This window comes from Lolium perenne, chromosome 5 (genome assembly GCF_019359855.2).
Source record: "Lolium perenne isolate Kyuss_39 chromosome 5, Kyuss_2.0, whole genome shotgun sequence".
Classification (NCBI taxonomy): Eukaryota; Viridiplantae; Streptophyta; class Magnoliopsida; order Poales; family Poaceae; genus Lolium; species Lolium perenne.
This window is the reverse complement of record NC_067248.2, coordinates 121,340,384-121,355,130: the sequence shown is the minus strand read 5'-3', so window position 1 is coordinate 121,355,130 and position 14,747 is coordinate 121,340,384.

The window sequence follows — 14,747 nt, the reverse complement described above, 5'->3', positions numbered from 1 at the left end:
GGTTCCAGGTAACAGTACTTTTCTGGCGCCATTGCGTGTGTGCTCGAAGCTATTTCCTTTAGATCCTGCAATTGCATCTTTTTGTTTCTTGTTTACACTAGTAAGGCATAATGGACAACAATGAGCTTCTTATTCTATTTCCTGATTTAAGACATGGATGGTTTGATCCGAAAATTAAAAAACCCATGGAACATATTAGTATGAACACTTTGAACACCATTGTTGCTAATGATATGGAAAATTCTAAGCTTGGGGAAGCTGGTTTTGATGAGCATGATCTTTTTAGTCCACCAAGCATTGAGGAGGAAATCTACTTTGATGATACTTTGCCTCCTATTTATGATGATTATAATGATAGTAGTCTTTTGGTACCGCCTGTTATGGAGGATAAATTTGATTATGATTACAATATACCTCCTATATTTGATGATGAGAATAATAATGATAGCTACTTTGTCGAATTTGCTCCCACTACAACTAATAAAATTGATTATGCTTATGTGGAGAGTAATAATTTTATGCATGAGAGTCATGATAAGAATGCTTTATGTGATAGTTATATTGTTGAGTTTGCTCATGATACTACTGAAAGTTATTATGGGAGAGGAAAATATGGTTGTAGAAATTTTCATGTTACTAAAACACCTCTCTATGTGCTGAAATTTTTGAAGCTACACTTGTTCTATCCTCCTATGCTTGTTACTTTGCTCTTCATGAACTTGTTTATTTACAAGATTCCTATGCATAGGAAGCATGTTAGACTTAAATGTGTTTTGAATTTGCCTCTTGATGCTCTCTTTTGCTTCAAATACTATTTCTTGCGAGTGCATCATTAAAACTGCTGAGCCCATCTTAATGACTATAAATAAAGAACTTCTTGGGAGATAACCCATGTGTTTATTTTACTACAGCAACTTTTTTTTATATTTGTGTCTTGGAAGTTGTTACTACTGTAGCAACCTCTCCTTATCTTAGTTTTTTTGCATAGTTGTGCCAAGTAAAGTCGTTGATAGTAAGGTTCATACTAGATTTGGATTACTGCGCAGAAACAGATTTCTTTGCTGTCACGAATCTGGGCAAAATTCTCTGTAGGTAACTCAGAAAATTATGCCAATTTACGTGAGTGATCCTCAGATATGTACGCAACTTTCATTCAATTTGATCATTTTCATTTCAGCAAGTCTAGTGCCTCAATAAAATTCGTCTTTACGGACTGTTCTGTTTTGACAGATTCTGCCTTTTATTTCGCATTGCCTCTTTTGCTGTGTTGGATGGATTTCTTTGTTCCATTGACTTCCAGTAGCTTTGTGCAATGTCCAGAAGTGTTAAGAATGATTGTGTCACCTCTGAACATGTGAGTTTTGGATTATGCACTAACCCTCTAATGAGTTTGATTTGAGTTTGGTGTGGAGGAAGTTTTCAAGGGTCAAGAGAGGAGGATGATATACTATGATCAAGGAGAGTGAAAGCTCTAAGCTTGGGGATGCCCCGTTGGTTCATCCCTGCATATTTCAAGAAGACTCAAGCGTCTAAGCTTGGGGATGCCCAAGGCATCCCCTTCTTCATCGACAACATTATCAGGTTCCTCTAGTGAAACTATATTTTTATTCCATCACATCTTATGTACTTTACTTGGAGCGTCTGTGTGTTTTTGTTTTTGTTTTTGTTTGAATAAATGCTTGTGTGGGAGAGAGACACGCTCCGCTGGTTCATATGAACACATGTGTTCTTAGCTTTTAATTTTCATGGCGAAGGTTGAAACTTCTTCGTTAAATTGTTATATGGTTGGAAACGGGAAATGCTACATGTAGTAATTGGTAAAATGTCGTGAATAATTTGATACTTGGCAATTGTTGTGCTCATGTTTAAGCTCTTGCATCATATACTTTGCACCTATTAATGAAGAAATACATAGAGCTTGCTAAAATTTGGTTTGCATAATTGGTCTCTCTAAGGTCTAGATAATTTCTAGTAAATAGTTTGAACAACAAGGAAGACGGTGTAGAGTCTTATAATGTTTACAATATGTCTTTTATGTGAGTTTTGCTGCACCGCTTCATCCTTGTGTTTGTTTCAAATAAGCCTTGCTAGCCTAAGCCTTGTATCGAGAGAGAATACTTCTCATGCATCCAAAATTCTTGAGCCAACCACTATGCCATTTGTCTCCACCATACCTACCTACTACATGGTATTTCTCCGCCATTCCAAAGTAAATTATTTGAGTGCTACCTTTAAATTTCTATCCTCTACCTTTGCAATATATAGCTCATGGGACAAATAGCCTAAAAACTATTGTGGTATTGAATATGTACTTATGCACTTTATCTCTTATTAAGTTGCTTGTTGTGCGATAACCATGTTCCTGGGGACGCCATCAACTACTCTTTATTGAATATCATGTGAGTTGCTATGCATGTCCGTCTTGTCTGAAGTAAGGGAGATTTACCGCTAGAATGGTTAGAGCATGCATAATGTTAGAGAAGAACATTGGACCGCTAACTAAAGCCATGATCCATGGTGGAAGTTTCAGTTTTGGACAAATATCCTCAATCTCATATGAGAAAATTAATTGTTGTTGAATGCTTATGCATAAAAGAGGAGTCCATTATCTGTTGTCTATGTTGTCCCGGTATGGATGTCTAAGTTGAGAATAATCAATAGCGAGAAATCCAATGCGAGCTTTCTCCTTAGACCTTTGTACATGCGGCATAGAGGTACCCCTTTGTGACACTTGGTTAAAACATATGCATTGTGATGATAATCCAGGTAATCCGAGCTAATTAGGACAAGGTGCGGGCACTATTAGTATACTATGCATGAGGCTTGCAACTTGTAAGATATAACTTACATAACACATATGCTTTATTACTACCGTTGACAAAATTGTTTCTTGTTTTCAAAACCAAAGCTCTAGCACAAATATAGCAATCGATGCTTCCCTCTGCGAAGGGCCATTCTTTTATCTTTATGTTGAGCCAGTTCACCTATTTCTCTCCATCTCAAGAAGCAAACACTTGTGTGAACTGTGCATTGATTCCTACATACTTGCATATTGCACTTATTATATTACTTTGCATTGACAACTATCCATGAGATATACATGTTACAAGTTGAAAGCAACCGCTGAAACTTAATCTTCCGTTGTGTTGCTTCAATGCCTTTACTTTGAATTATTGCTTTATGAGTTAACTCTTATGCAAGACTTATTGATGCTTGTCTTGAAAGTACTATTCATGAAAAGTCTTTGCTATATGATTCATTTGTTTACTCATGTCATTTACCATTGCTTTGATCGCTGCATTCATTACATATGCTTACAATAGTATGATCAAGGTTATGATGGCATGTCACTCCAGAAATTATCTTTGTTATCGTTTACCTGCTCGGGACGAGCAGAAACTAAGCTTGGGGATGCTGATATGTCTCCGACGTATCGATAATTTCTTATGTTCCATGCCACATTATTGATGATATCTACATGTTTTATGCATACTTTATGTTGTTTTTATGCGTTTTCCGGAACTAACCTATTGACGAGATGCCGAAGGGCCAGTTGCTGTTTTCTGCTGTTTTTGGTGTCAGAAATCCTAGTAAGGAAATATTCTCAGAATCGGACGAAATCAACGCCCAGCATCTTAGAATCCCCGGGAGCTTCCAGAACACCCGAGAGTCGCCAGAGTGGACCCACAGGGGGCCCACACATGGGGCTGGCGCGGCCCAGGCCCTGGCCGCGCCGCCCTATTGTCTGGTGGCCCCAGACCCCCTCTGACGCCGCCTCTTCGCCTATAAGAAGCCCCTCGACCTAAAACCTCGATACGAAAAAGCCACGGTACGAGAAACCTTCCAGAGCCGCCGCCATCGCGAAGCCAAGATCTGGGGGACAGGAGTCTCTGTTCCGGCACGCCGCCGGGACGGGGAAGTGCCCCCGGAAGGCTTCTCCATCGACACCGCTGCCATCTCCACCGCCATCTTCATCAACGCTGCTGTCTCCCATGAGGAGGGAGTAGTTCTCCATCGAGGCTCGGGGCTGTACCGGTAGCTATGTGGTTAATCTCTCTCCCTATGTACTTCAATACAATAACTCATGAGCTGCCTTACATGATTGAGATTCATATGATGATGCTTGTAATCTAGATGTCATTATGCTAGTCAAGTGGATTTTACTTATGTGATCTCCGGAGACTCCTTGTCCCACGTGTGTAAAGGTGACAATGTGTGCACCGTGTGTGTCTCTTAGGCTATATTTCACAGAATACTTATTCACTATTATGAATGGCATAGTGAGGTGCTTATTTATATCTCTTTATGATTGCAATGTGTTTTGTATCACAATTCATCTATGTGCTACTCTAGTGATGTTATTAAAGTAGTTTATTCCTCCTGCACGGTGTAATGGTGACAGTGTGTGCATCGTGTAGTACTTGGCGTAGGCTATGATTGTGATCTCTTGTAGATTATGAAGTTAACTATTGCTATGATGGTATTGATGTGATCTATGCCTCCTTTCGTAGCATGAAGGTGACAGTGTGCATGCTATGTTAGTACTTGGTTTGGTTGTGTTGATCTGTCGTGCACTCTAAGGTTATTTAAATATGAACATCGAATATTGTGGAGCTTGTTAACTCCGGCATTGAGGGTTCGTGTAATCCTACACAGTTAGTGGTGTTCATCATCCAACAAGAGAGTGTAGAGTCTAGCATCTATTTATTTATTCTGTTATGTGATCAATGTTGAGAGTGTCCACTAGTGAAAGTATGATCCCTAGGCCTTGTTTCCAATACTGCTATCGCTGCTTGTTTATTGTTCTACTGCATCTGTACTGTCCGCAATATTACCACCATCAACCACACGCCAGTTTTGGGCAGCCAAGCACTTTTCTGGCGCCGTTACTACTGCTCATACTTATTCATACCACCTGTATTTCACTATCTCTTCGCCGAACTAGTGCACCTATTAGGTGTGTTGGGGACACAAGAGACTTCTTGCTTTGTGGTTGCAGGGTTGCATGAGAGGGATATCTTTGACCTCTTCCTCCCTGAGTTCGATAAACCTTGGGTGATCCACTTAAGGGAAACTTGCTGCTGTTCTACAAACCTCTGCTCTTGGAGGCCCAATACTGTCTACAAGAATAGAAGCACCCGTAGACATCACCCCTTGCCAAAAAAATCTCGATCTATAATAATCGAGCTTGTGTAACCCACCTTTTGGCAAGATGAAGAAGGATATCATATACAACACCATGTTAGTTAGTATTGCACTAATGAGTAACAATCTTCCTCCGAGGGATAGCAATTTACCTTTCCAGCTACTAAGTCTCTTTTGAAGTCTTTCCTCGACTAGTTTCCATTCAGCTATAGTTAATCTCCGATAATGAATCGGGATGCCCAGATAGTTGATGGGAAACTGGCCTTGCCCACAACTAAACAGTTCCGAATATTCGGCGACTGAGTCATGAGCCTTGCCAAAGCAGAATAATTCGCTTTTATGGAAGTTTATTTTGAGACCCAATAAATGCTCGAAAGTTGCCAATATTAGCTTTAAATTTCGAGCCTTTTCGATGTCATGTTCCATAAATAAAATTTTATCGTCGGCGTATTGAAAAATTGATAAACCCCCATTAACAAGATGTGGGATCACACCCTCAATTTGGCCATCAGATCTAGCTTGTTCGATCAAGATAGTGAGCATATTAGCCACAATGTTGAATAATAGTGGTGATAGAGGATCACCCTTGCGTAAGCCTTTTCGTGTTTGAAAGATGTGTCCCGTGTCGTCATTCACACGGATCGCAACACTTCCTCCATACACAAAATTATTGATCAATGCTCTCCACTCGGGTGAAAAATCTATCATCCTAAGTGTCTGATGAAGAAAAGACCAATTAACTTTATCATAAGCCTTCTCAAAATCAAGTTTTAAGATTACCCCATTCAACTTTTTGGTATGCATCTCATGAACCGCCTCATGTAGAACCACAACCCCATCAAGGAGATTACGTCCTTGCATGAATGTGGTTTGTGACCGCCTGACCACATGATCAGCCATTTTATTCAGTCTGATGGTGGCCACTTTCATGAAAATTTTGAAATTTACATTTAGGAGGCAGATGGGTCTATATTGTTGGATCCTTTCTGCCTCCTTAACTTTGGGTAACAAGATAACCTCACCAAAATTTAGACGGAATAATTCTAACTGTCCAGCGTGTAAAACACTGAACATCTCTAAAAGATCCTCCTTAATGGTATCCTAGAAAGTCTGATATAATTCAGCAGGTAAACCATCTGGACCCGGAGCTTTGTTATGTTCCATCTGGAAAACCGCTTTTTAAACTTCATTCTCCAAATAAGGGGCCGTTAAAACAACGTTCTCCTCCTGGGACACTTGGGGTATATCTTCTATTTGGGACTCATCGAGAGAAAAGGAACTCTCTTATGGAGGATCAAATAGGCTCTTGTAATAATTAGTGATGTAGGATTTGAGTTGTTCATGGCCTTAAATTAGACCCTCATCTTGTACAAGGGATTGAATACGCTTTTTCCTCTGACGGCCATTGGCAATCCCATGAAAATATCTCGTATTTGAGTCCCCTTCCGGAATGAATTGGGCTTTTGAACGGTGGTACCATTTCAACCCCTCTTCCCGAAGAAGACCAGCTAGTTGAGTATTGGATTGATTTTTCAAATCCAATTCAATGCTCGCTAACGGTCTTGCTTCAGCAAGCGCTTCTAACTCATCAATGATAGTCGATAAGTGAAGCTTCTCCTTCTTAAGAATACCAGTAGTTGTGTGACTCGCCCATCCAGAAAGGTGTTTGCGAACTGCTCGCATCTTTTTATTCCACCTTAGAATCGAATTGTTGGCATAAACTGGTCTTTTCCAAACATTTTTAACCATCTCATGAAAACCTTAGCGCTGTAACCATCCAAGTTCAAACTTAAATGGTTTCTTAGACAGCGCACTTGTTAACCCGGTAGTTAAAATTATGGGAGCATGATCCGATAGTTTTTCAATACGTTCTAGAGCACGCACTGACACCATCGGGTATTTATCCTCCCAAGTGGTGTCCATCAACACACTCTCTAATTTCTCGTATGTTGGGTCAGGTAAACTGTTAGCCCATGTATACTGTCGGTCTGCCATCACAACCTCCCTCAAATCCAAGCTGACGATGATAGCAATAAATAAGAAAGGCAAGTGGCCATTAAAAGGGCCTTTACTTTTCTCATGGAGGAATCTAAGAAAATTGAAATCACCCCCTATGAGAATAGGGTATGGATCGTCCTTTGCAAGATTCACAAGCTCGTTTAAGAAACTTTGAGAGTAATCGCGCTTTCCCGCCTTAGAAATAGCAATAAAATCTAAATTATAGTCCTTACAACAATCAACAATATGAGAGTGTTTAGCCAAGTCACGAAGACCTCTGCTATTCCTAAACATGTCATTCAATTTTAGAAACTATTTTAGATTTTGTAGCTAGACCTGACCTATGTTTCTTCTTCTTTTCGGTGGAAGACTTATAGGACCGTCGAGAGGCTTTCTGGTTATAAAATGACTCTAATCCCGATTGTTCTAAGTCAACCTCCGAAATACCTCCTATTAGAGTAGAAAGAACACGACCATCTGAGATGACATCGTCTTCCTCCTCCTCTAGAGAAGATAGTCCAGCCTCCAACCGAATCCTTCGGAATTACCGTAAGGAAAAAAGTTCACTTTTGGTCCTTAAATTCTAGTGGAAGTTCACTTTTGGTCCTAGAACTTCTGTTTGGTTCAAAATGGCCATTATACTGTAAGAATAGTTCGACTTTAGTCCTTATCCCGATGAGCCAGGCAATTATCTGCCACGGGTGACAGAAAACTCAAGGTAACACAACATGGGCACATAGGCAGGCGCACCGTTTTCAGCTTCTGTGATGCATATGCCATGCGCCACAGAAATAATTTATGTGGCGCATGTCGGGTGCGCCACATAATTCATGTTGCCCCATGCGCCACAAAAAAGAAGAAGATTCTGTGGCCACAGAAATATTTTTGTGGAACACACACTTGTAGGTGCGCCACAGAATACATTCCTACCTATAATGATTTTACTATTAGTGTCGGGGACACAAGGGTTTCAACTTTTTCATTAAGATGTTGGGTTCGACATCCTAACTAGTTTGGGCTTGGTCTAGTTCAATACAATTGTGGTTGGTTGATTGTTTCTTCCTTCCATGTCAGCGATTTTCGCAATTAAACCAAAAAAGGATGAAAAGTGAACTTTTCTGATAGTTCAAGGCCCGTTCTAAACTAAAGATAAATTTTAGGATGAAATGTGAACTTCCTCAAAAGTTCAAGGACGAGAAGTCGACTTTCTTCTTACCGTAATGCGGTCATATTACAAATGCCTCAAGACATTGGCTGAAACCGAAATCTCCTCCGAAGTGCGACCCAAAGAAACGCCTACACTACCCAACGTGGAAGAAATTTTGGAATCTGAAAATCTAGTAAAAGACGTGGAGGAACTTTTCGTACATGGCGCATCAAGGTTCTTTGCCGCCTTACGACGCATCGCCTTCTGCATCATATCGTCATCCGTAGCCCCCACCCCGTCCGCAGCCATCGCATGACACCCACTCCTCCTAATCTCTGGCTGATGAATAGGAGGAGGGTGTGTCGGCTGGGGACAAAGGGGAGGCACATCGACCGTAGAAACACAAGGCGTCGACGACCGAGGTGAGGGGGGAGAAGTCGACATAGACCCCCCTGAACTCGGTCTGAAGCCACCACCATCTGAGCACCTGGTGAAGACGGAGGTGATGACGTAGACGCCGCAGACAACGCCACCATCGCCGGATCTCCCGCAGCAGTGGGCGTTCCAGCCGCATCAAGCGGCCCGTCCCATCCTCGTGGCGGCACGGCCGTGTCCACCTGGCGTCCTTGGCCTCCACACGGGGGGCGATGCTGGCAGCGTGCTCGTGGCTACGACCGTGGAGTCGCTACCGCATGGCAGCGTGGCAGCATCCGCGGCGTCCTTGTCCGACCCGCTTAGCGACAAAGCTACCACCTCCGCGTCCGGCTTCACCTGCTGCAGAGCTACAGCAGCAGTTACCCCCGATGCATGCTGATCGGGGCCAAGGGTCGAGGCGGGAGCCACCGCCTTAGTTGCAGTAGCTGTTGTTGCTGCATCCTCCACCCGTGCGGAGGCCGCAGCCTCCCCGATAGGCACCTCGGACGACGCAGCAGCGTCGCACGTCTCCACCCGCGCCATGGCCGGAGGTGGTGGCATGGTTGTTGTGTCCTCTGCAGCCCCTCGTGGAGAACTCGGTATAGTCGGTGATGGAGACAACATAGCCGAAGAAGAAGGGCGCGTTCGCCCTTGCATAAAACTGCGAACCCGAGAAGGAGAGGCGGGACGAGAGCCCACCGTCGAGGGTATGGGAGCATTCAGCAAGGGAGTCTTAGCCCGGACTCTCGCCAATATCTCCTTCCCTCTCGGGGTGGATGGAGAGTGGTTGTAAAGAGTCACCACCCTCTGCACCACCGGAGCCAAATTGCCGCCCATGCCACCAGCAGCCTGCGGCACGGCATCGACATCCATAGCCCCGTCCTGCTGAACATCCGATGACTGCTCATGTGCCAGGTCGTCACCATACCCATCAGTACCATCGCCATCACCATGTCCAGCCTCCCTCGAGAAGAATGGTCGAAACCAAGGATCTAGAACATACTGAGATGGTTGCCTGCAGAATCGCAACCTGTACCCATTGAGCTTGAGAGAGGCCACTACCTCCAGACAATGATTATTGGCCTCATCCATATCTTTCTGAAGAGTCGCCAAATCACGCATAGCAATCAAAATACACACAAGATACATCATTTATATTTAGAGAAATTTATGACGATCATTTTAAAACGAAGGTAAACTGTATTCAAACTGTAGCCAGATAAGTTAAAGCATCACCAGCGGGGAGCCCCATATCATCACCGGCAGCAGTTTGGAGAGTCTAGAGAGAGAGAAACTACTCACACCGGCGATCTCAATAAAAATCCACGTCGTCACGAGCCCAATAAAATAGCCGGCAAGGCCCAACCGATCCCTATGCGAAAAAAAACTATCGGTGGAGAGCCTAAACTTTTTAGCCGGCGTTTGCTGCCGGCGGTCCCAATACGTAGCCGGCAGACGTGATGCCGGCTAGTATATGGAGGTCATCGGTGGAGATGCTCTTAGTGGCACGTTTGTGAAGAGTACAAAGCATTGCTTAATGCAAAGAACATTTCACTACTCAGCTTACTTAAACATCCGATGGGGCCAGTACGAATCCGATCCCCACTTCCCTAAACATCCTTCCCTTGCACGCTCCTGAAAAGCAGAGAGCCTACCATGGTACGGCATACGAGACGACCGCCCACATCTCAAACTCAAAGCCATCCGGCCTCAATGGCTACCGAGTTGCTCCGACGTCTTGATCACATGATGTGCCCTGGCAAAACCGTTTCATATTTTTTTCCACCTGTATATAGGGCATGGGTTTCAGAGCTCAGAGTATTCGGACAGTACAGCGAGCAAAAGCGGCTTTCGTTGTGTTGGTCGGCCGGAAGTGCGAGCAGGAATCCTGGATCGGTCCACCCAGGAAAATTTATTACGGATGGCCAGGATATGATTCTGCTTTCAGCCATTCCGCAGTGCTAGCTTCTTCCTTTCAGCTGCGCGCACACAGCCACGACAGAACCGGATCCTCTAACTTGCCAAGAAAAGTGCCACATAGAAGGTACACTAGTATCTCACTTCCTTTCTTCCAAATCATATGATTAAGGCAGAACGACTTAACTTGATTTTATAGTGAAAATCTATGATATGCGTTAACAGTGATCACGATAACCATAAAATAAAGATATGATGACATGATCATCCATCTACGAAGCATTTTGAGGACCACTCATATACCTTGGCACCAATGGACCATCGCTCCCACACTCGGCCACAATCATATCCAAGACCCTGAAGCACCGGGCAATCATATCTCCACAACCCCTTAAAACTCATATAGAATACATCTTAAACCGTTTTTAGGGTGTAAAATTGACTCGCACAGAACTAAATATATAAACTTTATCTAGCCACCAAGACCCCCAACGCCCTCCCCGCTCGCCTGCGCCGCCCCTCCTGCATCCCAACTGCTCACCTTCGCGTTCGCCTGTCCCGCACCAGATCATGGCGGCTCGCCGGAATTGGTCCGTATCGAGGTGACTTGCTGGAAGTTTGCAAAGACTTGGCCGAAATCGAAGCTCGGTGGCGGGATCTTCGAACGGTGGTGCACGACTTTTCCAGAGCCGCGAGAAGTCAACGGCAGGAGGCGGTTATACGAACGGTGGCACGAGAGAAAAGGTCGGAAATCCGGCCAGTTGGCTTCAATATTACCCCTGGATCTGTAGATGTAATGGTCGGAGACTTGGATTTTTGGTGGCTCATTAAACTGTTATAGGTTCGCGGAGTTTTACTGCATTTGTTGTGGACAAACAAAAAAACCCAAAGCCAAAATATTAAAAGTTGACATAATATACTATATATTAAAGCTAAAGGGGTTTGCTTTCACCACATTGCTCCATGTGCATGCACTGTTCATGTCCATTTTCTTCCAATCAAAATCTATCACGTAGACTATACTATAATGTGTTTTTTTTCTTCCTTCTTTGACACACTACGATTCTAATTTTAGACGCAAAAACTTTTTATCAATAATCTTCCCGGTTGTAGCTAACTACATCTACCTCTCAAACAAAAATTGCTGCAACCTCATTCACTTGGTTACTATTGATGCACATGAACAGTACCTTATGCAAATTGCCACTACTTGGGAAAAATAAAACCATCTCTTAACTTTTTTAACCTAGCAAAATACTACTACTTTCTTCTACGTTATCATAGTAACTTCACATATATATCGGTCGTCGCCTATACTACTGCCATCTCTTACCCGGAGAAATACTACAACCCTTTTACATTGTATCTTTGGAAAATATATTTGCTCCACCGTCCCCTGTCTCTTTTAGCTGGGAGAAATACTATTTGCGGAAAAAACACTTTGGCGTCCGCTGCCTCCTTTTGCTGGGAAAATAACATGGTATGCCCTCATAAAAATGATTTTCCGCGCTAGCAATATTTAAAGACTCTGATAGTAATTTCTCGCAATAGATCGTAGGTTGAATTAGTTAGCTTTCGTAATAATTTGTCGCGTTAACAATATAGCAGTTATTTTTTGCAAAGCAGCACTACCTATAATTTCCCAAGAAACAATTTCTCGGTGCAATCCTTAAACATCAAAAGTACTTTTCGGGTGTCCACTATGAAATAGATCATTAAACAAAATCATCTCTTAACTTTTTTAACCTAGCAAAATACTACTACCTTCTTCTACATTATCTTTGAAAATATATAGTAACTTCACATATATATATGTCCCCTATACTACTGCCATCTCTTACCCGGAAAATACTACAACCCTTTTACATTGTACCTTTGAAAAAATATATTCGCTTCACCCTCCGCCATCTCTTTCATCCGGGAGAAATACTATCTGTGAACAAAAAACACTTCACCGTTCGCTGCCTCTTTTTGCTGCGAAAATAACATGGTATGCCCTCATAAAAATGATTTGCTGCGCTGATAATATTTAAAGGCTCTGATGGTAATTTCTCGCAGCGTTGAATTAGTTAGCTTTCGTAATAATTTGTCGCGTTAACAATATAGCAGTTATTTTTTGCAAAGCAGTAACTACCTATAATTTCCAAAAAAGAATTATCGATGCAATCCTTAAACGTTAACAGTAATTTTCTGGTGTCCACTATGAAATATATCATTAAGTACCTAATATTTAATTATTTAAGGGCGCATATTCCATCCACAATAATTTCTCAACGGTGCAATAGCTTGGTAATTTCAACCTCAATTTTAAATTCGGAGGTAATTTTCCACGAGATGAAACTACCTATTTTTTTTAGAAAGCAATTTCTCAGAACATTGCCGATGTCAACTATGAAACACGCCTTTAAATACCTTTTATTAATTTTTGAAGGCCCGCATATTTGTCCACCGGTCATTTCGCAACGACGCACAAGGGTAGTAATTTTTACACGTACCTTCAACCTCAACCGTGGTTCTGGACAGTAATTACCCGCAGATATTTCTTTAGTAGTTCATAATTTGTCAATGGTGATTCAATAAAAGTCCAACATCCGCCCCCTCTTTTACTCGGGGAAAATAATGTTATGTTCTTCTAAGGTAACATCGAAAAAATATACTTATTTCACCATCCGTCACATTTTCACCTGAGATTACCTTTTACTCCGTCACCCGTTGCCTCTTTCGGCCGAAGAAATACTACCATTTCATGTTGTAGCAACACCGAAAATAAAATCACTCCAACATCCGCCGCCTATTTCATCGGCACTTTTGTGGTACTTCAGTAACCCTGATATTGTTTTATTTCTAAAATATTTTAACCAACGAGTTAGAAACAAAAGCATTGAACCATTCGCCACCTATTTCACTGGCACTTCCGCGATACTTCAGCAATCCAAATATTGTATTATTTGTACAAAAGTGTGACCAACGGTCTTGATACCAAATGCGAGGTCCAGTTTTAGATGTTTGTTCAACTATTTTTGAAAAAGAATTTCGCACCCTTGAACCTAAAAAAACGCCGTTTTTTTAAAAAAAATACCGCACGGCAGACAACACGGGCGCGGCGTGCGCCGCGCCGCAAACTTCCTAGTTTTTATAATATGTGTTAGAGATGCTCGCCTCTTGGGCAGGGTAGGTTCTACGGGAACCTTCTATCAGCACTCCCGCGGATGACCGCACCGTCTTCCTATCCCAAATTGACCACCTACCAAACAACAATGAGGTTAGTATCAGAAAGCAGATTTGGTGCACATGAGTACCAGTGTTTTTAGTTTTTTAAACATTTAAAACTGTCTCGCCACATTTATTTCATAAATACATAAACATGTTCTGAATATTCGTGCGAAGTTTCGATAAAAATTGCATTATATTTTGATCTACAGAAGAAAAAAACAAATTTGTGGCTATAAAGGGTAGATATTTGTCAGAAATTTTTCTTTTTTTATAGCTCAAAATAAAACACATATTTTTCTCCAAAATTCTTACCATACCTTCAAAATATTTATATGCATGTGGGTATTTAATTTCAATGTTTTTAGAATCCAAAAACTGGATTTTTGTAAAATCAGAAGCAGCGTGCTCATGTGTCAGACATACTTTTCGTTACTACCATAGCTAGTTTATCTTCACTGACTGACTAATGATTCTTCACACGCATCGCGGCTGAACCAATCATGCCGGTTCTTTCACCATCTGAAAACAAAGAGAAGGAACCACGACAAACCATGGCTCAGAACAGAGTCGAACACCGTGGAGCAAGACGAGCTTTGGGGGTGCGTTTTACAAAGGAACTTGTCCCTGATAACTTGGTACTATATTTCTCTCGTGGTAGTCTAATAATCAATCCATTTTATTATTCTTGCTGTGGTTTTAGTTTAAACTTAAACTGAAGCCACGGCAAGAATTATAGAACGGAGAGAGAAGCATTTTTTTCGAAATGGGGGAGATATCGTCCCAGCTTCTGCATCCAAAGGATGCACACGGCTTTTTATTATTAGATTATTCACAACACCTTACAAGAGCAATACAAAAGATCAAACTCGAAGCCACCTCGCTAAACCTACAGAGGGATGAAGGGGGTGACAAT